The 24211-nt window shown below is 37.6% G+C and overlaps 1 protein-coding gene across 1 annotated transcript in view; it reads left to right on the forward strand.

The window, feature by feature from the left end:
* The window catches only part of POLA1 (DNA polymerase alpha 1, catalytic subunit), a 187095-nt gene that overhangs the window by 36384 nt on the left and 126500 nt on the right, over window positions 1-24211 (forward strand).

Genomic DNA, 24211 nt, shown 5'->3' on the forward strand with positions numbered 1-24211 from the left:
GCATTTATGACTCCCAGCTGATGGGTATAGTGTTTCTAAGTAACACATCTTTATTTTTCAGAGATTTCCCATCTGAACAGTTCTCTGGGGTAACCTCACATCTGCCGTCCTTCCAGGATTTATTTAACCTACATGTTTAACCCTAAAGGCATTTAATGAGGAAATAATTCTCAGCTTTGATTGCTGTAGATGACTTATGCTTCTCTGTGAATTCTAATGTTGACATTTCCTATAAGGAAATTTTATCTTTTTGGCTGGAGAGATGTTTCTGTTGTATTTGTCTACAAGGGTGACATGAAGAGTAGGTGTATATTCCATAGTTCATATTTACTGATTTTTTTTTTGTTCTCTATTACTCGTGTTGAGCACCTGTCACAGACTGTGTTATATAGATACCAGCGCGTTTTGCTTCTCTGTGAAGACAGAAAATTACTTCTTAGTAGCACATACTGTTTATTCTCAGTTATGTGACTTACTAGTTATGGGATAGTAATACATCCAGTTCTGCATCACAGAATTATAGAATCACAAATGCCTTCCAGTTGACTAGGATATTCGAGGCCTCATACATTCTGGATGTTCTAAAGAAATGGTGAAACAGGTTAGATGGTACAATACACAGTAGGGAACATTTCAGATGCTTTATTTTACTTAATTGATTTTTTTGGTTCTGAGGGCTTGCATACCTCTTAAATTTCAGTAGTGCTAGACCTGAGCTTGTGTTCTGCAAGGCTTTACTGCACATTTTTTATCTACAGTTTTGTAGCTGGTCTGAGTTTGTGGAAGAACTTAATATGGCATGGCATTGCCTGAAAGTGCATTGTCCCTGGTGAGTTCTAAAAGTAGCTCTGTGAGGTGGGGCCGCTGGGAACACAGTGTGGAGATTCCCACAGAGGTAAGCAGGAGCCAGACTACATCTTAACAACACTAATACTGAAATCAGTGGGACATTACTGTCTTGGTTGGTCTCTTCTGTCTAGTCAAGCATCTCCTGTAGAGCTGAAGTTATCTTTTTTCCTTGTACTCTGGATCCTGTGGAGATAGCAAACTTCTGAAAACTTGAGTAGTTTTGTGCTTCTGTGGAAGTATAGTAGTTTCTGATGAAACATGTTTGCTTCTTCAATTGTGTGACTGAAGACCATAGGAGAACTGAGTTCTGCAAATGTATAAAGCACTCAGTCTTATGTTGCCATTCATGGACTTTGGTTTGTGGTTTGGTATGCCAGTGCACTAAATGTTGTGGAACTACCACGGTGTTCGTTATTTTGACTACATACTGTTGTGATTACACATTGTTATTTTAAGAACTTTTAATCTGTGATAGTGTATAACATGATCTCTCCTATTTAATGTCAGAATTGTTACATGCAATGCAGAAGGAATGACATTTATAAAAACAAATAATAATGCCAGGACGGTACAATCTATAAAATTTTGACAGAATTTCCCTTAAGAGCTCAGTACTTATCAGTCACCCTTGGTGCCCGATCTTGTGTACCTTACTAAACGCAGCAGAAATGTAAGAAATACTTATAACTGGGGTCATACATAGGCTGGATCTAGGAGATAAATAAGTGAGTGTGGTTCCATTGAGTGAGATGTAATTTATCTGGATAGTATAGTAGTGGTAGTGATTTTTCACTAGATGGCGATAGAGACCTTGGGATCATTAATCAATTAAGATTTTCTCTTTTGTCGCAAAGTGCTCTAAACGTTCACTATACAGTTTTTTCAGGTGCATATTCCTTGTTTATTTTTTTTCAGTAGTGGGTAATCTCCAGCCAGGAGGATGGGAGATATCAGCACGAAATTTCTTTGAATTTATTGTGTTATATAGCACAGGCAGGCTGGTCAAATTTCCGTATATTTTACGAGGGGAAAAGAAAAAAAGCAAAAATTTGGAGTGGGAGGGAGTAAAAACCATAGTTCAGGTCTGCTCAGTGTTCTAGGGAAAGTCACATGTTTTCCTCTTTTGATTATTATAAATGCTGTAGTTCTTAGAACAAGTTTAAAGATAAAAATAAATCTGCATTTGCAATCCAAATGTTACATTATTGATCTAGAATACATTGGAAGGGTTCTGGACTTCCCCCCAACCCGTTACTGAGCATTTGCCCGGACATTGCTCTTGCTGTAACTACAGCAGTTGCTTGCATGGAAAAGTAATAGGAAAATATTTAATGTATTTTTAGCTGTCCTTTAATGTAATTTAACAACTGGAAACAAGATGAGTCGGTGTTGTACAACCAGCCAGCTCTGCACTTGCAGGCAGTGTAAGGTCATGCCTTTTTAGCCTCTTTAAAGGACAAGTCTTTTGATGGAGTGTCAGTTGTCTGATTTCCCAAACTCAGGATGCCCTCCGCTGCAGGATTTTCTTACAGCGAAGTTGTTGAGGCAATGTTATATGTACTCAGTGTGGTTGCTAATGGCTATCACTCAAAACTGAAGCTTTTTCCAATAATTTTCTATTTCCCGTGTTATTTTTCCTTGTTACACATTATTGCCCAAGTGGCCACAAGACTTGCTTTTGAAAGGAAATTCACATCTACTATTTTCAGCAGCATTAACAGGTAGATTAGCTGCTACAGTATGCAAAATAAAAAGGTGAGAAAGGCAATTGGGTTAATTCCAACTTTTTCATTCAAATCCTTAGATATATTCTCAATTAATAATTAGTTAAAGGCCCTGGCAGTCAAAAGGAATGAATAAAAGCACGTTATTGCAGCAGTCTGGGAAGAGAATGGATGAGGGAGGAGAAAGATGAAGTGGAGAAAGATGAGCTCATTTAAAAAAAAAATTAAACAAGGGTAGGTAAGCAGGTTAATCGCTGTCTATTGTAATTGGCTTCTGTAAAGAAATCCAGGTATCTCTTCCTTTGCAATTTGTTTTTTTAGGAAGTCTTGTTCAAACGAGGAAAATGATCATCAGATACTTTTTCATAATTACTTTTAAGGCCTTCATTATGCAGTCTGCATGAGCTGTCATGTGAATGGGGCAATTGTCAAATACCTGATTCCTTCCGTGTTGTAGTATGGGAGAAAGCAGAATGTTAAATGAGGGAAAGGATCCTCCTAAATTTTCATCTAAGTATGCCTTCTATATTTAGACAAGGAATACGTTATCAGTATAACATTTTTGGAAGACTTGGAACCTGATAAAAAAAGTGAGTAAAGAGTTTATAACTTGCTTTTAAATGTAAAAATAGCACGTTGAAAACTTACGAGAAGCAGTGCTAAGTTGTTGCAGTATCTCTAAATTGAAGCTTTTGGGGTAAATTCAGTGGTCACTGTTAAATTTATCATTATAGATGCATCTGTGATCCAGCAGTAAAGCTGTGTATATTATTCTGCATGCTAATATCCCAAACAAGTTACAATAGATATGTCAGGGGAGAGACTGCCTAGAATCTGAAAATGCAAACTGAGTGCTAAGTAGTAGAAAAATTATGGAACATCTTAACGTTTGTTGAAATTGAATATTATTATTCTAAGTCAAGTGCATGAGATGACATCTGGTCTGATAAAGACTTCTGTATCTCTAAAGAGAGGAAATGAAATGTTTCAGTTAGAAAGAATGATCAGAATACCCTCCATGAAAAGGAAATTAGCTTGGAGAGAAACTTTATTTTATTTTGGGTTTTGTTTATTTTTTAATGAATAGAAAGGTTTTATATTATGGTTGTTCACTGAATAACATTTAGGAAGACTGATCAGATGAGAGATGTACAGCAAGCCAGATGAACGGAGAGATTTTCTCTTTCCTGACTGCTTATTTTAAGGTTGATTGTGCAGTCATGAAAGGTGTGGTGCCTCTCACTTCCTGACTGCTTATTGCTGTGGATGGGTTCTAGCAATTGCACAGCCACATGGTGAGTTAGCTCAGCCTGGTGATCTGACTTGAAAACTAACTCTACGAAATTGATTTTTGTTGTATCAGTGACTCACTGTGTGCCCTTAGAGCTGGTAGGAAGGAGAGGGTCAGAAAGACTGAGCACGAGGTACAAGGGGTCAAGCATCACCATCCTTTTTCCAGCTAACACCTGACTATGAAACTGTTGGGTTAGTGTTAATAGGATGCACATGTGAGGTTTATATTTGTATTTTTTCTTCTGTATTTTTGTTTATTCCTATGGTTTCCTGTCTTCTACTTTGTTCTCATGTTACCAAAAGATGCTCTTAATCTGACTGCCTAGATAGCAAAAAGATATGCCTCACTCAAAATTGTGGTAAAACTGAAAGCCAGAGTACAAGGAGATGCTGAAGAGCAAAGCCTCTGTCAGATTATTCAGAGTATCTGAAATATAACACTGTGTGCCCTTGTAGAAGGCATGTGTGTTGGTGAGAGCTGGTACCATGTAATCAGGAGTGGTAGAAATGTCTCTCCACATCTGGTAGTAGCAGGAAAGACTCAGGTATGCAGTAAAATGTTTGTGAGTGTACTTGAATCCTATAGTCTCTAAAGAGTTTGCTATACTTAGGCTTTAGAATAATTGAAGATACTGTTTAATCTTACCTAGAATTCAATAGGAATTATGAGATTTGAAAGAGAGATCCTTCTGTGATTATCTTCAGGTTATTGGCATAGAGATGCCTCGTTATGGAGGGATACAGGAACTGTATGAGGAGGATGAGAGCTTTTGCAACATCAGAAGGCCATTTGTAAACTGGTTATTCTTTGGGATAATATTGCCTCACTCATTTATCTTAAATTGGGCATTGGCTTATTGTAGAAACTGTTTTTTGGGTACCTGGAAGCTATTCAAGTATTTAAAATACAAGAGAATTCAGATTAGAGGAGAAGATACTTTCCTTCTCAAGTACTCATGTTCTCCTAAGAGTATAGAACAACAGTCCAACTGAAGGGAATTTTTCCCACAAAATGAAAGTATTCATACTGTCTGTCAAAAATACAATACTTTGGTCTTGTAATCAAAATTCTCATCTGTTTCCTGGGAATTTTAATTTCTATGCAGAAGCTCACTGTTGCAATGCAGACTTTCTTCTTGCTCCATGCACAATTACATGATCCATTTTTTTATCCTCATGAATGAATACTCTTGAGTCTAGGAGGTGTGCTCTTTTCTGCTAATGGTTGATAGCAATGATCCTATTGTGACATATGGGGAGAGGCTTAGAGCTGGGTTCGTTCAGTTTGCAGGGAGGAAGCTTAAGAAAAAATTGTGGTGACCAAAAGCTTAAAAGGGAGTATCAAGGAGAAGCCAAACTATTCCAGCAGTGCCTTGTACCAGACAGTTCTAGCCATCTCTTGGGAAGAAGGTTGGTTTAGATGGTGTGCAGGGATTTCTTTCAACTGAAATTGTTTTATGACCTTTAGATGTTGCTTTAATTTATGAGATTTATTGCCAAGGTTGGCTTGATCCAACAGATGCAAGAGTGAACTCTTGTCTTGGAACTCTCTCTACTGCTATAGATACAATAATACAGTATTGGAAGAGTGCAGGAGGCTCTGGCAAAAATCAAGGATTCTGCTTTGTTCAAAGAATTATTGGAAAGTAGTTGTAATATAACAAGTTGAGATGTACCTTTATGTGTATTTCCTAATGTAGGCAGGCAAAGTTTGAAGAAAGGAAACCTCTAAGTCAGGCGTATAGTTTAAGCTAAATTTTTTTAGACTTCCTCATTAGTAGAGAGAGGTCGGTGTAAGAGTGCATGAAACAAATCCCCTCAAATTTTTAAGTGTTTAAATGGTTAAAATACTTTCACTCCGAGTTATACTCCATATAAGGCAGGAGATGTTGCTGGTGGCAGTGTTTGCTTTGACTTTAAGTCTATGCCCTTTATCAGACTTACTGGGTAAGGTTTCAGGGAATAGGATTAGCTTTATATATGTTGATATCTGGTCTACAATTTGCTACTGTATGCATTTGCTGATTTGAAACACTAGAAACAGTTGCTCCATAAAATCCTTTTTCAACACTCAATTTAGCAAAAGTTAAAATAATAAAAATCCAATTCTCTTTACCTTTTTGGTATAGAAATAGAAGTCTAGACTTCTATTTGTGCTGACAGTCTTTTTTGTTGGGGGGGAAGGGGAAGTGTTTCCCATTTGTGTAACTGCAATGCCTTGCTTATCAAAAATAGGGAATGTCAGAATGTCATTTGAACTTTACTGAAGGGATTATTTCTTGGCAGATGCATCTAGCTGAGCTTGTACTTGTCTTAGTGATTACAAGATACTGGAAAAATGCTTAAAATTTGGGTAGCAATGGTTGAGAAGCCCCATTTTAAAAATGAACAAAGAAAACCCCACCAAGAGTGATGGTTGCTACTGAGATGGGAGTAGACAGTCATAGCCAAACAATTGCATGGTTGATTCATCTCACATTGATCATGCTTTGTTAAGTTAATTCTGTCTGACTGATAATTAATTTAACAGATCAGAAATTGGGGAGTTCAAACTGTTGGAAGTTGTCAGAAAAGCAGAATTGTGTGCTGAAGTGCTTTGCTGAAGTTCAGGGTCATGCATGCTTCCTGAAATACCTGCATAAAAAGGGTTTCTGTGATAGTGATGTAGAAGACCTCCAGATACAAACAGGTTTTTGTCCAAGGAAGTTGAATTCACAGAACAGTTGTCCAGAAAAGGAATAACTCTCATAATCATTGCTTCTGTAGTTTTCCTATTCAGTGTGGTTTTCTGAATTGTACTCTGCATCTTCATTGTATTAGACACTGCCGCAACTGACACACTGAGATTTTATTTCCTTTTCTCTCTGGTTGACTTTAGTGCAGAGAATGTTTTCGGTGTTATTTCATTCCTCCTCTTTGGTACTTCTAATGTTACTGGGATGTCCAGCTGCTAAAGGCTTAGTTGTTTTTTGATTTGGAACTGACACTGGGAAGACAGACACAAAACTACAAGGAAATCTCAGGTTAGCTTTACAGTGGGCTGTAGACTCCCCATTGGTTTTGCTCTGATTGGGATTATAATTGCTGAACCTAGAACTTTCTTCACTTTAATTTTTGAACTTCTGAGCTATGAGACAATGGCAGCTATTTTTTTTTTTTTTACGCAGCAACTTTAATTTGTCCTCCTCACTCTGCCTGTCTTCCTCAGAATTCAACATAATCAGCATCTTTTAACATAGACAAATATAATTTCTGTATTTGCACTGAAATTTTTCAGTTTCTTTAGACCATAATAGCTCATTTGTCTTGTTGTTTTAATATGTATCATACTGTTTAGGTTTATTTTTTGCTTCAATGCATAACTTTATATTTTTCAACTTACAGTTAAAAGTAGTCATCCTGGGGGAAAAGAAAAATCAATGAGAAGCCTGTACTTAGACTGAGAACCCCTGCAGAAAGCTTTGATTAGAGAAAAGCTTTAGATCTGACTCTTATACACAATTGTCCATCAGGTGGCCAGTCATTTTGGCATGTACTGCTATATATCACAGATGCTAGAGATGGAAAAAGCTCTATTACATCATGTAGTTTGTCTTCCAAAATATGTATATAGCTACTAAAGCAGAGAATAACTCTTCATATTATTTTGTCCAAGTCTGTTCTTCAAGAGGCTAATTTTAATTTTAATTTATTATGTTTTTTTATCTGCTTGTAATCATATTTTTAGTAGATTCAAAGCCAGAAGATGAGCCTTCCTTCAGTAAGAATGTGTTAATTGACAGGTGTCCCAAAGTTCCAAGTTCTTGGCAGTGGTCCAGGATGACAGAGCAATAATGATTTAGAAACTGCCATTCCTTCCTTGTTAAAGGATTGGAGGAAATCTGCAAAGTTATTAACTACTACTCACCTCTAACAGATTGTAAAAAAATCGTTATGGTGTCTAATTACTTGAGATTACCTTCTTCATGCTGAATGTTCTGCTGTTTTTTTTTTTTTTTGTTGTTTGTTTATTTTGTTTGTAAATTCCTTTACTTGCTGTCTTGTCTTTTTTTCCTTTAATGTTCTGGATGGTTATTCTGAGGACTTGAATAAGGGATCATGTTCCTATCTGTGTGTTGTAATTAGTGCAGCTATTTAAATGCTATCTGGAACCCATTTACTATATCTGTCATTTGCTGTTTAGTTCAGTGGAAATGCTTTTATATAAATCATGGAAAAATGCTTCTGAATTGGAACAAGATTGGACTGATTTTAGGAGACTGAAACTCTTCATCCAGAAATAAAAAAAAAAGTCTTGCTGAACCAAGAATGGAAGATTATAAGAGCTGCCACTTGCCAAAAGTGCATTATTCTGGCATATGCCCATGTACAAATTGAATTAGTTGTGGTATTCCTAGTGGGGATCTTCCCAACAATTCTAAAATAAAATAAAAAAATAGGGGAAAGCTGTTGTGCAAGAAATTTTCCTTTCAACTTGCATTCTATTTGCTAAATTGGACCAATATTCCCCACTTTTTTTAGACTAATCTACAATTTCATATGGATTTCTTAAGAATTTTTGTATGTACGTGGATTATTTGGAATTGAGCACTTGTGTAGGGAAGAATCAAATTGCTTCCTTTTACTTCCTACTACGTTGTTTCGTAATGAATGTTTTTCCTTCTGTGGCTGGGGGGATACTTAATGCTTCAGAGTGATCTAGCAGCTTACATGATGATTTTGGTTGCTTTTAGGTTTCTGTGGAAGATTCCATCCTAATGTTGGCTTATTTAACACGCACGTAGCAAATACAGCTTTTTTCTTCAGTTCAGATAAACACAACCTTCACCTTTCTCTGGTACAGAACTTTTGCTACCTACTGCTTTTGGGGGGGGGGGGTTCTTGAACTTTTGATTTTTTTAAAAAACTTTTATAGTAAGTAATTACTGCATCATTTGTATGTAAGCAAGTCATCCAGTTTGCACTTATCGGTGTGTTTTTGGTTTTTGTTTTTCACAGTAAGATGGACTTCTGATATGCTGACTGAGGAAAGATTAATAAATTGTGGTTTTTATTTGTGTCTCTTAGTTTTCAGCCTGGAGTGTGAGCTTGTGTGACTTTGCTCTGTCATAAATACTGTGTTAAATTACAGCAATTTTTTTTTTTTAAAGAAACTGTTTGATTTTTTGCCAAGGATTCCTGAGCCATCTAGTAATAGTTTCAGGGATCCTATTCCTTCCCTGAAAATCAGTGCCAATTTTGGACTGTGCAGCTGTCCCAATTTCCTTTTCATTAATTTTCACTGTAGGAATAAATATTTCTTGTTATCTGATGTTTATTATATTAGCTTATTAAATGTCAGTTATTTCCTTTTCAAAGGGATCTTGGTGGTTTTTCTTTTTTTTTTTCCTATAATAATAATTAAAAAAAAAATGAGGGGAATATACGTATCAGAAGAGATCTGGATGTGGTAGAGGGGTATGAAGTGGTATTTATCTGACTACTCCAGAAATGATCCTTCAGTTATTCCATACAGTACTGCATAGCTTTTGGCTCAGCTGGTCTGCATAATAAGGGAGAGTCTCTCTGCTAAGCCAAGTAACTTCTTTTGCTGTGAAGAGCACGTAAGGTATGCGTGGCAGTAGATTATCACAATTATCAAGTATCAGTACTGACTTAGTATTTGTCCCTGGCCTTTTCTAGCGTAACGTAAGGAAAGACTGTTTTGTGCCTGCTCTTATCTCTGTAAAGAATTTTGGAGTTAATAGTTTATTAATAGTTTGTGTTGTACATAAATCATCATAGACTTGCTTTGTGTTCTCCATTATAAATTTTTGTTTTTTCAGTTTTATGTGACATGAATACTGCTTTTACTACCCAGCTTTACCAGATAGTGTCTGAAGTAGACACCTTCCATGGTGTTTGGATCTTAATGTGATAAGTTTATTTAAAAATGAACAAACAAACAGAATAAGGAAGCTTTTTGCATGCTTAACCCATTAACTCAGCCTTTACAGAACGCAGAGGTATTCTTGGTCTTTAATTATGAATATTTGTGTCTTGGCCAATAGTTGTGTAGGACTTAGGTTAACACACCAAACCATCACTTGTTCTGCAAAAAGAATACTTGTTGCCTTTAGGGGTTTTGAGCTGTTACAGTGAATAACGGGGGAGATGGAGTTAAGGAAAACTTAAAACTGTGTATACTCACAGTGGAAGAAAACTCCTTTATGTGTTTTGCTTTTAATTACTGTAATGGCAACGGGACTGATGCAATGAGAAGGTGTTACAAAGAAAGTGGAATGCTCACCTGTCTCTGAGGATTTAGGCTCTCAGGAAAAACTCCACAGAGGACATATCTCCAACAAGAGATCCTTCCTCAGTGGCAGTCAGCCCTTAAATGAGGTCTAAGAGTGGTGGAGCCTGGCTCTACCTCTTCTGGTCATATGGGTGAATTGCCTTCACTTGTACTCCCAAGGTTGACTGACCAGGTCTTTCCTTCAGGTGTTCCATCAGTGGTTCAGGCAGCTACCATACAACTATGTTTTAAATGTACTGGGTGCATAAATGTTTGTTCAGCTATACTGTAAAATGTTTTGAAAATAGAAAAATAACTTGCAAATAGAGCAACTAATTTTCTTGTTATTATTTTAATTCTACTTCTTCTGTATTTCTTCCATTTTTATGAGCAAGCAGTAGTGGTGTTGAAGGGTATTTTCAGAGGAGATCTCCTGGCTGAATTGAAGTCTACATGCAGTTACAGGTTTCTGACTTCATTGGGATCATTCTCAGCCTTGAAAGTTGATTTGTTTATCTGAACAAATCCCTTTTTAACGGGGACTGAGAAGGAAGCTTCTCACAAGGAAAATTATTTTTACTGCCTGCTTGTGATGCACCTGGTACTAGATTTTCTGTGAAAGATACATGGATGGGCTACATCTGAAACCTGTTCTGCAGGCTGAGAATCACTGCTTGACTAGGTTTGATTGTTTGATTTTTTTTATTTTTTATTTTTTGCTACAGAAGAGAGCAGCTGGCTAAGATCTGTGGAAGTCATGTTTCCAGCGCTGCTTCTTTTTTGCTGATGCCTTGTGCTGAACTCTTCCTGGAGGATGAAATGTGTCTTGGCACATTTGTTGCCATCTGCTGTTTGTCTCTGTTGATAAGGCTTAGTTAGCAGTTTCCCTAGGAAAGTGCATGACATAGTTTCGAAAGCTGTTACGTTTACCTGTTGCTGTGGGAATAGATGGCCCTGTTCTAAGTGTTTAACTTTTCCAGCTGGTGGATATCATTACTGTTTCAGATGACTAATATGAAAAATGATAATTGAAGCTGAAAGTCTATTACGTAGTAAGCTTTAATTAGTTAAACTGTTTCATGCTTGTTTACCGTTGGTGCTAATGCTCTTCAAATTAATTGGCATTAAAGGGGGTTCAAAGTTTATATGCAATCATTACTGTTCTAATGTGTTAGATTACTAGGTAACTTGGCTTATTAGGTGATTTCGTTCTCGATTATTGCTGCAAGTTAACAATGCCAGAGTAATTATCTTACAAACACTGGAGTTGCTTACAAGACACACACATCCAGGATCTTCCCTTGGAGTTCAAACGCATGCTGTATTCTAGCTAACAAGCAAGGGAAGGTGATCTGTGTATGTCATCCAGCAGATGGGAAAGATTTTTAGAAAATGGGGTAGCACGCTTTCAGTCCTTCTGCAATGCTAATAAAGTTTTTGTGTGAGAATGATAACGATGTCAATAGCCCTAATCTATCAATGACATCAACTTCTGGCATGTACAAGCAATCAAAGCAAACATGGGATGTCTTTGTGTGCATAGCTGGATGGTATAAACCAGTTGCTACTAGAGTGAAGGTCATCTCTCATTTTCCAACAACAGACTAAATATCTGGAGTACACATTCATTAAACTCTTCTTGAACAGAAGTTATGATTTGGTTATAATATTAATAAGTTTTCTGTCTTTGAATGTATGGACTCCGTGGGAATGTAACTCCTAAACAGTTGTGCTGTTGTATATTACTGGCATACTGTAGTGTAGCTTATATCAGACTACAATTGTCTGATAGGAAAAAACACGTATATATATTTACTGGATTATGATTGCCTATTAAATAAAAAGTTTTATTAAGCAATGTGTACTTAGTTCTAAATATGAAGTTAGGTATTGTAGGGCTTGTATCAGAAATCAGTTACAAGTGAAGATGACTTTTTTTTTTAGAGTGGAAAAGGAGAAAATTACAATGGCAGAACTGTCAATTAGTATAACTGGAAAGTACCAAAGTTTATCCCTTGCTGTTCACTCTCCAAAATGCCACTGGGAGCAGATTCAAGTGCTGAGTGTCTAGATTTTCTGAGTCTCTAGATCTCCTTAATTTTCTCTTTCTATCCTTTATTCTCAGTCGCTACTTCTAGCATGTAAGTTTAACAAATTCAGGAGTTTATGTTATGAATGGACCTGTTTCAAGTGTGAATCTTGAAGATGTCACTCACTTTGAGGTGAAAAGGACGGATACGTTGTAGGCTGCTTAGTATGTTTTATTAAAGGCATCTGTGGTATTATACAGTGGATAGCTCTTTGTAGTATTAGCAATTTTGCACTTTTAAAATAGTATCAGGTTATAAATTAGTGTATGCAGGTACATTATAAAAATGTTAAATAGCATACAGTAGGTCAAGATGAGAAATGGTTCTGAAGAAAGGATTTCATGTTGAGTGTTTTTAGCTATGAAGCCTATTGTCTAGAGACTTTTTTATGCTTTAGTATTTACAGTTATGATATTTAATTCTCTTCTGTAAGAGACTCTTGTTACCTAGAATCAAAAAGATGAAGAATGCAGAAAAAAACCAAAAACCTTCATGATTTTCTCATAACTATTACCCTTCAGGTGAGGAGTTATAGATGTGAAACTAGAGAACAGTGGAGCCTCATTCAGTTGCAGCCTGTGAAGAGGAAGAGGGAGAGAACGAGAGAGAGAGAGAGCTGGGCTGAACTGCCTGTTTCAGTTCTTTTACACTTACTTTGCATTAAGAAATAAAAAATAAGAATACTTTGTTAAATTATTACAGTGTAGATGTGATACTTCTAATGGTATCTATCAAATGTGTCTATTTGATAACAGAGGATTCCTCAAGAGTGGATTCATTTTGGTATTTCAGCCTTGAAACCAAGCTTGCGTGTTCAAGTCTAAAATTGTTGGTGTCATGTGTCTAATAACCCATCTACCTGAAAGATGATAAAGCCTCCTACTTAGTCTGTCTGCCTCGAGGGAATAATCTAGGAGCCATCATGACAGTACTGCTCAGAGCCAATAAAATATAAATTTTTTTCTTCCACAGGAGTTCCTTTTGAAATTATTTAAGCCAGCAATGGTAAGGACCCCGAAACCTTTAGGGGAACATACCTTTAGAATGTCTGAGCATATATAATTTATGGACATGATGAGGAGCAAATACCTATCTCAGACTGGCTGTCAAGGCTACTGAAACTAAAACAACAACAACAAACAAACAAAAAAACCTTGTCATGTCACACTATGTCCTGCTCTGCTGTCACTGTATTTAAAATGGAGCCATATAGGATTATATGATGTGTGATTTTTGTGGGGCTGGGTTTAATGGCAGTCACAGATTTCTTAAATCTTTTTGCAATGCAGTGGACTGTACGCCACTTCATTTTTGCTGCACTAAGTTTTGAAGGAATTCTATGGATTTTCTGCTGTGGTGGAAAGACCAACGGGCAAAAAGAAAGACCAAGGGTCAAAACTTTGCACGTCTGATGCCCCAACTGTGTTATTCAGCTTGGCATCTATAATTCATCTCTTCCCTCTTGCCACTGTCTTACAAGTCCTGTTTCGTGATCAGCATCATGTGTTTGTTGGTCAAAATTCAAGGTCACTGTAGTTGGCAGCATAAATGAGCCATATTTCACTTCTTAGTTAACTTCATGAAAAAGTTGCATGGAGATGGTGATTTTTCCTATCGTTTGTGTAAATCAAGATCAAATGTCTTGCTTTTAAAATTTTTGTTCTTACTCAGCCTTGAAGTTACAGGCTGGAAGTAGAGCCTATTTAGTAAAAGAAGGGCCTCAAAAAATAATGAAAGAATTGGTGTCCCTTTTCTGTGAGAGAGACACAAATGGGGAAATTATGGGTGGGACTGGATGTGTATATGAACATGTTTGACTCCTGCTTGCAAAATGGCCCTAATTCACAGTCATGTCTGTGGCCAAGTATGTTCTAGTTTGACGGTCTCGAGCTAGAGGGCCTCTGAAGAGCTGGAGCCCTAATTTTGATGTATGATGTCTTTTCTGACAAGGGAATACATGGTATAATTCTGTCTGGATCTAGGAGGAGCCCTTAACACCTGTAATCAGGATAAGTCTTCAATCTAAAAACAAACCAACCGAAAAACCAGTGAGGGTTTCCAGCTGCCTATGTTAGCCCAAATAGTTGTTGGAAGCAGTGCTTTTTGTAACAGTATTAACTACTTGAGCTAACTTAGCTGTAACATGAAAAGAGAAATAGAAGGGGAAGAACCTCTGCATAGCAGAGCATGGACGATTACGGAGAGGTTATGGAGAGGATGTTGAGAAGCCAGTGTTCTTTGCTGCGACAATGCTGGGGAGAAAGGGAGATAAATGTCAGCCATACTAAGTGAAGCAGACATCTGTACCTTTTTCTATGGGAGAAATGTTTTCTCTTTGATTCAGATGGCATGCACAGTGACAGCAGGGAGGTGTGAAAAACTGGGCTTAAGTAGATGTACCTTTGTGTAGAAGGGTGCACTGCAAGGAGGGGACCCTGTGAGACTGGTGGCTGACAGCAGTGCTGTGACTGAGGGCTTCATTGTTCCACCGAGAAAGTGAATAAACTGAAGAAGGTCTTTATGAACTTCTGTTGTTCATTGTAATGTTTGTATTCCTTTGAAGCTCAAAGTCTTTTAGGGATTTGGTAAAAATCCCTTTTGCCAGGTCTGTTAATAAATGTAAATCAAGTATATTTTTATTCAATATTATTTAGTAGCACCATTCTGAAAGACAGTTTAAAAATATTTCTTAGGAGCATCAGCTCGTAATATTGCTTGCATAGATGGATGTTGAGGTTTTGGTACCTTTCCAGCACATGCTCCTGGTATGTTAGGCAGGCATTAGACTTTAATTTGTGATTTGCATAGGTTTTGGTAGAAGATCAGGGTGTGATTATATTTCCTGATGTAAAATAGCTTTATTCTTCTATAAAGTAAAAATAATCTCTTCTTGCATCTAAGCTATATGATAAATATGATAAATGTGTCTGAGAACAAATATTTGATATCGTGATTTTCAATTTTTTGTAATTTTCTCGCACTTCTAGCAACTTGTGCTGGAGGTCTCTTTAAAAAAAGGTTGTGAAGTAGATCTGTCCTGCCCAGGTGACTCCATCTGTCCTCAGCATGCTCAGTCTGACTACCCTGTCTTCTCCATAGCAGATAGGATCACACAGATGAGGAGAGGTGGGCCTTATGGAGCCAACAAGTGATCCAGTTATAATCCTAGTAACTAATAGTCTTTCAGATGCTCAGCAGATGTGCTTTACTTCAAGCTTCAGTGTACTATTGTTACACTAACAGTTCACAGTGGACTTACTCAGTTCTCAGAGAGACTTGAGTGTCTGAGCTCAATCCAGAATAAAGAAAGCCAGGGGTCTTCTTACTGCAACTATGGTCAAAATCTAGAACAAAATTGTTTTGTTTTGTTTTTTCTTCAACATCCTTCCTTTACTGTTGTCAGACATTAACTCTTGAAGAAATGCTTTGACTTGTATGCATTAACATATTGTTATAGGGTAATTTAACTGTGTCACTGTAGTTAGTGTATGATGTTCCAGATTCTAGTTGTGACACTTTGTTTTGTTTTACTTAGCTCTTGTGTGATTTTGCTTTTGTTTTCAGTGTTCAGACAACTAAGAAAGGAAATAAAGAGCTTATGACTTGCCAAAAAAAGAATATTCATCATAAATACAGAAATTATATAAAGCATATATAATAAATAATTCCTTAATGGAAAGAAAAAAAATATGATGACGCTGACTCTGTAGGAATGAGTGGGGTTTTTGGTTGTTGGGGAAGGAAAACTTTAGGAGATCATCTTAGGTACTTCTACATATATAAGGAGAATGGAGTTTTTGTTTTTTTTTTTTGACATATCTTCCCTACATGTTCTTGTTTGTCTTAACAGCTCTTTTTCTCTCCTGTTTTTATTTTCCGTGAAGTGTTAGACGTTTTACTGGCAGAGCATCCACATTCTGTGTTTCTAGTCACTTTCTGAGTTTCTCATTGGTACTCCTTTTCAACCCAATAGGCTAAAAACCAATACCACGTTGCTTATAAATCATGGTGTGAGCCTTCGTGATCCCAAAGGTGCATATAATTCAGCTCTTACCTTTGCCTGAGTTAAAATGGTGTGTTCCAAGTGAGGAGCCTGGTGCAGGAGATTGAGGAGGGGAGGACCAGCTGCTAGGGCTGACCTGACTGCTCTGGACTGGCTTCTCATTCTTGAGGACTGTAATGGGAACTGCTGACCAATTTCTGATTTGCTTTCTGAAGGCAAAAGGGAATGCAAAGCAGATTGTGGTTTGTTGTAGCTGTTTATTGTAGTGTGTTGATGGGTGTGGAAATGAAGCTGGCTGTACGATGTGCTGTGTGTTGCGCTTTGCGACTGAGGCGCTTGTGGGCTGCTCCTTAACAAACTAACAGGTATGTTGCTTATGGCTGACGGAGCTGCCAGCTGGGAAGGCTTGCACCACCAGATGAAACTTTAAGCAATGTATCTCTCCGATGCACTTCACTGTGGGCATTTTTGTAACTGCTTCCACCATCCATCCATCCATGTGTCAGTACCTAAGCCATACGTTACCTGTTAGCCTCTTTCTTTAATGTATGATTTCACAGCTTTGCCTGTGTGTGTAAAACATAAATAAGACAGGCTGCCGTGTCCTTGAACCTACCCTCCCCTTTCCGAAGCTAAAGAAGCCTTTGAGCAGCTTAAGTGTCTGCCATTCTGCAGCTGACAGGAAACCGATCTGCCTCCTGGCCCTTCTAGCTGCCTTGCTGCAACACGTGGCTGAGGCTGCGGTACTGGGCAGACAACGGGGCCCTCCAGCCCGCTCTCTGCTGTGGAGGCCTTTCAGGGCTGTCAGGGTGAGGAGCATGGGCCTCCCCTCCCCACTTTGCCCCAGCCAGGTGGAGTTCAGCACTGGATGTGGTCGGAAATGGCCGCCTTTCCCAAAACGTTGCAGCCTTTTGCCACAGCTGTCCATCTTGTCAAAGCACTGACTTGTCTCGGGGTTAAAAGTTGATGAAAACTTGCTAACTTGAGATGATTGATGTTGGGAAAACTAATTAGTGAGCGAGGGCAATTAATTTGATTGCTTGTAGCTTTGCTTCTCATCCAGGTTTTGAAGAACTTCGCTTAGGAGCTGCTGTATTGCCCATTTCTTTGTTTATAACTGAAGTAGGGATGTGTTTTCAGTGGACTGCTTTCAAGAGAAGTAAATTAATAGGCAACACTTGAGTTTAATCTTGAAGAATTCCTGTGTGATCTCTGAGTGATAGCAGGATTCTTTGAGCTCAGAGGTGAAAATATCACATTCCCTTGGGAAATTTTCAGATGAGCTGCCTTGTGTTGGGGATTGCTGCTCCTCATCCATGCTCTGTGAAGGAAGGTGTTTTCAGGAGAAGAAAAATAGCTCCTAAGTGTGAAAATGGTATTCTGGTAGCATTACTTAGGGCTTATTCAATTGCTGATGACAAGACAATGTGTTTCCACTTCGGTCCGTGTTGCTAAAGTGTAATATAATTATTTGTTTTAGACACCAGCCACCTGTTAATATCGTTCTTCTAAAGGTCATTGTGTGGTGCCTCGCTGTCTGAATTTAACGACCCTGTATCAGGTTTGTTGGTCACTCTTTTGTGTGACGTGGGACAAGTGTTTGTGGGGAAGGAATGTAAACCTGATACCCAGCTGGACTGGGGAGCGAATGGATCCTCATGACTATTGTCAGGCTGCTGGGCCTGAGCTGGCCAAGAGGAGCAGGCAGGTGTATATAAGCCCAACCTTTGTGGTGAGGCGGGCTGAGGGGCATAATGTCCCTGGCTGGGGCTGCTGAGAGGGAAGGGCAGGGCAGGGGGTCTGCTCCATCAGAGGGCTTGCCGGGGGTGCCATGTAAAGAAAGTGAGGTGGTGCTAATGTAACTATGCCTGTAACGACGGGTGGATGGTTGAAGAGCTATTTTTAAGCAGGTGTTGTTGGATTCATTTATTAATGTCTGTAGAGTGACCTGAAAATGTAAGGCGGTGTACAACTGAAAAGTGTTGACCTTGTTATCTGACGAATTTTAATTTATTTTGGTGAATATAAGGGTGATGTGCATTTAGGTTGAGTTCTGACCTTTCCTTCCTGACCTGGCACCCGCTTCGGGGAGGTGTGGGAGCCAGGTAAGACCTGCTGATGAGCCCCTTCTCTGCCTGTACCCAGGAAAGGCAGTGTATGAAAGTGACTGCTGCTGCAGGGGCTCAGCTGAATGACTTTCCTTTCATATTTCCAGAAAATGAGAGCCTCGGCTGCCAAACGAACAAAACAAAGCACCTGGTTTACCACATGGTGTAGGACATTCCAATGCTTGCAAAGAGGGAGCGCTGGCTCTAAGCCATCTGTATCCCCTTGTCATTAGTAACTGCTACTAACGGTTGGATTGAATTGCTGGCTGAGAAGGAGCAAGGGCTTTTAGAGCCGTCTCTGCAATTGAAAATATTCATATGAAGAACTCCATTACTGCCAATTTATGAGGAATAAGGATCTCATTTTTATCAGTTGCATATTTATTGGTTCAAACCATTTGAGCTTCATTATGCGTGCATAGATGGCTCATTGTGTTTGTTTGAAATAGGTCATAAGGGTCTTGAAGCGTTTTGGCTTTATAAAAATTGAATTGATTATTCTTGCTCTGAAAGAGTTAATGAAGAGTCTCTCATGGCTTTTAATTTTCAGCTAATTAAAAAGAAGTACATGAATGTCTGTTTTTGCCTTGATACTCACAGATGAAAGTGCCAAATATAGGATTTTTTTACTTTTTTTTTCTTCTCGTTAAAGGGTGAGGAGGAGGAGGAGGGGGAAAAGTTACATGTAAATCATTTAGCCATTAACCTAATGTGGTGGATTTATAAATCCTATTACTATAAGCCCTTTTCATTTCCACTGAGGCCTGACGTGTGCTTGATCCTGCTAATGTAGAATTCATTCTGAGTGATTACTGAAGGAAGACACTTTTAGTCAATTGTAATCAGATTCTGTGAAACTTGCTTGAAGACTGATGTTAAGTGAGACATGGACAGAGTTTGGCCATGTCTTAACTAGCCTTACAAACCATTTAAGACTAGGAATCAATCAGTGGACCTCTTCTGGCACTTAATATTTCTTGTAGGGGGCAAATCCATGCTAAGGGCTGAAAATACAGGGCTTAGAAGCAAGATTAGGATTGTAATTTGGCGTTCTTGTTTTATGGTATACTTGCCAATCCCTCACAGTGTGTAAGGCCTTTATGATGCAGTCCTCATCGGTGTTTCAGAGTTGAGGCCAGTGGGGTGCTTTCCGTAGCCCATCATAAATTCCTGTCTCCACAGCAGGAGCGGCAATTGGAGTATTTTTCTGAAGCTGCTTCTGATCCAAGAGAGATCTGTTATTTTGGCAGAGGGAGGTGGGGGGACAGCTTATCTTAAAATGTTGTGACCTCCTCCTCCCAAGCTTTTAGAGGGTACTACTGATTTGGATTCCTGGAACAGCTATGTTTTTGGATGTAGCTACCCCAGTTTTTCTTTAGGGAGACCATTAGGATGGAAGATGTCTGCCTTATAAGTCCCTCATCTATAGCTTGCTATTAAGATCAGAAGCATTTTTTTCCTGAAATGTCAGGCCTTGAAGGACAAAAAAACCACTATTTTTAATGTTGTTTCTAGATCATTGCCTTTTAAATGGGCTTAACCCTGACACGAGCCTCAAACTTGATTTTATTCTACGTTATTTTACCAAGTTCTGAAGGTTTCTTTCTAGCCAGTACCTTTACTGTTCTTATCATGTATATATGTTTTTTTTCTTGGTAGCAACATTTGGGTATTTTTGTTCAACATTTGAACAATTTTCTTTTAATATCAAGATGTTTGGAGAGCTTATGTCCTTAAAGAATTCTGTTGAGGTCTGTTTTTGTCATTCTTTTCTTTTTTTGCTTAGAATGACCTCTGTAGCACAGTAAAAAGCCCTGAGGATGCACTGAGTATATGGGAAATAATAATGTTTAGTACCAGAAATAGCAGATCTGTGCTCAAAGCACGCAAAATAATTTGGAAAAGTCCCGGTAGCACGTATGCTATGACAGTGCTGGGGAATTGACACTCAAAGCAGATAAACTGGTTGAAGATGTACCCATTGTAAATGGCCAGTTTGTTGCGGGGATTTTGTTGTGCTGGTGCACAAAACTGTTTACCTGATGATTTAAGCTTGGAAATTCAACCACCAGTGGTGTCAGCAAATCCATCTCAAAAGTCAGTCTAGAAGTCTGTGTGCTACTGGGCTTTGTAGGTTGTTTTTATTGCTTGGCTTCTGAGAAATTTAAATACCTTTTCTATCTAACCTGTTCAATTACCTCTCTCTCTCAGGATGAGCATACCTCGTTTATTCAGATGTTACTTGGTTGATGATGTGACTGCAAGCACATGTGGAAGAGAGTGTGGAACATTTTTTTTTGCTTGATTTGAATACTTTTTTGTCTTCTCTTTTCTCTTTCATACCATTACTGTTGGTCTGCCAGGTGTGCCTTTTTGAATGAAAATGAGAAACTTATTTAGTGTAGAACTCTTCCAGTGTTGTTGGGGAGGCTCATTTGAAAAGCTTGAAATTAGATGTTAATTACCTTTCTCATCTACTGGATAATCTTCTATACTTTAACCGAATAAGGATAATCTTCTATACTTTAATCAAATAAATATTCACATACTTTTGAATTTGCCGTGTTTCAGCTTTGTGACAGTTTTCTGATGTGATGGATTGTAGCAAAGCAACTGCTCACGAAAAGGGAAAACTGAAATAGAAAAACTGCAGTAGTTCAGGTGGATGGCACATCTGATCCATTACAGACATATTGTTATATGTAGTTGATCTGAATAACTGAATGGTAATGGGCTAGTAGATGATCTGATGAACTGTCAAGATTCACTTCAGCCTCCTTTTTTTTCCCCTTAGATTATAGCTGCTAGTATCATAAAGTCGTAAGCTTGAGAAAGAATTAATAAATTCAATTTTCTATATAATATTTTAGGATAACTTTTTTATTGAACTCTGTCATATTGATGTTGGTTCATGGCTGTGAATACAAAAGTATTATATTCCTGTAAATGCTTTTCTATATATGATTGAAATAAATGGTTGAGAAATATAGTTGAGAAGGTTCTGGGGACAGCTCATTTCAACCTTCCAGTTTTTGAAGGGAGATTATAAGCATGAGGGAAATCAACTTTTTACCCAGGTGTAGCTAGTGACAGGACAAGAGGGAATGGTTTTAAAATAATGCAGGGAAGATTTAGATTAGATGTCAGTTTTTCACAGAGAGGCACTAGCACAGGCTGCCCTGAGAGGTTGTGGATGACTCATCCCTGGAGGTTTTAAAGGCTAGGTTGGATGGGGTCCAGGGCAGCCTGATCTGGTGCTTGATCTAGCAGTTGGCAGCCCTGCCCATGGCAGGGGGTTGGAACTAGGCGAACTTTAAGGTCCCTTCCAACCCATGCCATTCTATGATTCTAAATATATAGGTTAATAAATATAAAGGGTTTAAGTACACGCTACCTCAGAAAAGAGCATGACCTATGAAGGAGAATATCTCCTATCAGCCATATTGCGTGTGTATTTTCTGGGAAAATCCTTTCAAATCTCTTGTTTTGCAGCTAATCAGATCATACCAAAATTAGTGTTACTTATGTCAGAAAGCAGCAGTATCTCTTCAGTGTCATGGGGGTTGGTCAGCAGGCTTTTTTTTTCTAGACAGCAGATTTGATGGATTTTTGAATTAGTAAAAAAAAAAAAAAAAAAAAATCTAGTGCTCTTAAATGTTTTTTTTATGAGTACTTGATATTCCTTTGCTGTCTACAGGAAATATGTGGGGGCTTTTTTTTTTTTTTGTATGGTTATTTGTTTTGAAGGTAAGACCATTGTTTGTTCTTGTTTTAGTTCAAAGCAGATCTTGGAATACTAGATAATTCATACACGGATTTCTGTTCTGATGTTGTATCCTTACCTATCTGTAGATCCCTATTTGCAGCAGGGGAGTTGGACTAGGTGAAATATAAAGGTCCCTTCCAACTCAAACAAATCTATGATTCTATGGTTCCTTATGCTTTTTTAATTATTATTTTAAATTGATGTTTTTTAGCCACCTGTAATAATCTAAAGGCATTAAAAAACATCGTGGCAATGGACAAAATTAAGTCACTGTTGACCAGTGCTTGACCGGTTGGATTATGATGTCACTGAAACTTCTCTCAAGGCCCTACAGGTCTTATTTCGGATATAATTCTAATGAAGATATTGAATGACTGGTGTGACAATAATGTAAATTAGTACTGGTGCCTTCTGTTTAAACTGAAGACTTAAAAGCTAGAGAGAGCTTTGAAAGAAGGCTTCTTTGGCATATGAGTGAAAGCTGAGATTTTTATTAATGATTCAAAGTAGTAAGAAATAGGAAAGCGTGTTACTTATGTTTTTAGATTAAACAAAACCTTTAGGTTGTGATGTTCTTTCTTTAACTGAATTTGTGGGATGAAGAATTTAAATGAAAATTTCCAAAGTCAAAGATTGATTGAGTTAAAGTATGTAGCACAAAATCAATCCTGTCAAACTGTAGGGAAATAAGTGAGAGATTTATAAACACAGTTAATGTTTTAGAAAGCTAGTTTTGTGCAAATGTGTTTTGAATTCTTTACAAATGAGATAACAGTAGGTCTAAATGACAAATTAAGGATTTAAAAATAATCAGCATGCCTCTCTTGCAGTAATGGATTTATGGAGGGTAGTAAGTTGCATTTATAATTAAGGTTTTTCCATCCCTAGAATAGAAATGTATTCTTGTTGAATAATACCATTTTAGGTGAATCATGTAGATTGAGTAAGTGGTAAAACTCTACTACTTTAATCTATTGTGTGGCTGAAAGTCAGTTTTTTGCTTGAGGTCCAAGAGGGTCACATTGAAAGGTTAATACATTTGTTTGTTTTTCTAGTCTTAATATTTCCATTCTCTGTACTACTAACAAACAAATTTGTATCCTGAGGTATACTATAATGATATGTTAACAACAGTACCATTAGTAACAAAGCCATACTGTTACTAATATGGAATCTCTAAACATTGAAATGGACACGGAGTACTTAATGACATACCAATATGTAAAAGTAACTTCTGAAACTGTCATTTCTTTTCATGAGTTCGAATTCCTGAAAAATGGAGTTGAATATTTTCATATACCTCTAAGTTTTTTCTGGTTTTAAAACAGTGCAGGTGTCCTCTGTTATGAGACAAGATATTGAGCAGACAAACGCTATTTAAAAATGCTCTATATTGCTATTTCAGATGTTCAGATGATAACTGACCATTAACTGGTAAAATCTTGAAGACTGAAAAGAAGTTGATCCCTTTAAGGAATCTGTTTTTGCATGAGGCTCAACTTTTCTTAGTATGTGTGTAGTACATTCATGAAATTATGAACTTGTTTCTGTGGAAGCCCCATGACATCAAACGTTGATCTGTGTGTAACTCCTGTAAGTGTTTATTATAACATGTATGCTATTGTGGATGTGTGGATGGGGTGTAATTTCCTTTTGCATCGACTGTTTTATTTTTTTTTAATTTCCTACATCTCAAAGGAAAAGCCTGGAAGATGAGGTTGCCCAAGTACATTCTGTAGTTCCTCTTGCTGACTTATAGTATCAAGCACTGTTGTTTTTTTTTAATGTTATTTAGGATTTTTAACTGGTAATCTTCTTTTGTAGTAAGTTTTTTAAAAAAACAAAAGCCTTAAACTTTTAAAATTTTTATTGTTTTGATATTTTTTCCATCTACATGGAAATGTCACAGTATGACAGAAATCGGCTGTACAACTTAGAACCATATGTCAGCCCTACAGATCTTATTTCTGACATGATTTGTATATGCTTGGTTTTTTTTGTCTTTTTTTTGTTCTTTAATGTCCTCAGGAGCTTCATCTTCATTTCTTTAGGGCAGACGAGAATTCAGGAAGCTCTTTTTGAAGTGATGATCTGAAAAGAC

This window comes from Cyrtonyx montezumae, unplaced genomic scaffold, assembly GCF_038088225.1.
Source record: "Cyrtonyx montezumae isolate F1298 unplaced genomic scaffold, pur_monq_1.0 scaffold_3, whole genome shotgun sequence".
Classification (NCBI taxonomy): domain Eukaryota; kingdom Metazoa; phylum Chordata; class Aves; order Galliformes; family Odontophoridae; genus Cyrtonyx; species Cyrtonyx montezumae.